The sequence below is a fragment of the Microtus ochrogaster genome, chromosome 1 (assembly GCF_000317375.1).
Source record: "Microtus ochrogaster isolate Prairie Vole_2 chromosome 1, MicOch1.0, whole genome shotgun sequence".
In the NCBI taxonomy this organism is placed as follows: domain Eukaryota; kingdom Metazoa; phylum Chordata; class Mammalia; order Rodentia; family Cricetidae; genus Microtus; species Microtus ochrogaster.
In genome coordinates this window covers 99,886,684-99,888,045 of record NC_022009.1, presented here as the reverse complement: position 1 = coordinate 99,888,045, position 1,362 = coordinate 99,886,684, and positions in this window count along the sequence as shown.

The following is a 1,362-nucleotide window of genomic DNA, read 5'->3' as shown; positions in this document are numbered from 1 at the left end:
GCCACCACTGCCTTTGTTTCTAATGGCAGTATACATGTATGTGGTCTTTGAATATTAAATGTTTGTGTGTTCTGTGTATTTGTAAGCATAGATAAATTGTGCATTTGTATCTTGTGACTACAATGAAAAGCAGGAAGAATAGTGGAAAGCTCAATGAATATAAAAATTCCAGTCTTGGCATTGCAAATGGTTTTTCCTAATTGCATTCAGTGGTGTAAAATCTTCTATACTGCAGACAAGTTTGCAAACTTTCTCTTACAAACCTAAATTTTAAAATAAGTACATATGAAAAATTTAATTCTATTGGTACAATGCTGCTTCAAGTCTTCAACAGCCTAATCTCTCTTTTGTTGTTATGAACAAAGAAGCCTTATTTCATCTGAGTGCTTTGTTCTATGTAGTGATTCCTCAAAATTATTCTTTATCGTTAAAAGAAGATTCAGTTTTCAAATCACTTTGTTTATAACAACCAAGGAGTTTTTATTCAAACTTCTTTGAAGTCTACATGCTTCTGTTTAAATTGGGGTGAATGTCATGTATTTATTGTCTCACTTGTCCAGCATTAGCTTTTTACTAAATGAAGTTTATGAATATGTAGTTTATAGGACTATGTAGTTAAATAGACCATGTAGTTAAAAAGACTGCATGGCTTAATTTTCAGGCAACATCCCTGATATGTATGCATTTTAACGTGGATTAAGCCAAAGTCCTATGAAGACAATCTTGTGTTGTTCTTTCCCTTTCGTATATTCTGCCTAACTGAAAATTAGTCGGTGTTCTTTTTCCATACAGTTGTACTCTTGATTAAACTTTCCGTATGATGCAAAATCTGACCTGGAGCTAAGGATGCAGCCAGGGTAACTACTTTTAAGTGAATATGTTAGAGGTAAATACTAGTCTTGGAAGGAGATGTGATCTTGAGCGATGACATGGCAGATTCCAAAACACAATTTCCAGTCCAGCTCTGACAGTTCCTTTCATGATCTGGGTTAAGTCATCTTTACTCCTTCAATTTTTACTGCTAGAGCTTTCTGGACAGGGACCCCTATCTTGGAGAACCACCCTCCCATTTGAAGGCCAGAGAACTCTTCCTTCCAGATGAATGAAAAGAGGCACTGTCATGGAGGCAGCAGGATGTAATCCTTGGTTGTGGCTGCCCAGCCAGGCTGCAGAAGCTAATTGTGGGAATGTTAATGAGCCCAAGGAGGTGGCAGATGCTCACGTGCCTTTACAATCCAAATCCCACCAGCAAATGCCTCCAATAGAAACTGCGGGGACATCTTGGCTCCCTGGAGTTGAGGATCCACCCACCCATAGCCACATGCCACCTGTTAGATCTATTGTTTTTTACAAACCCATGAC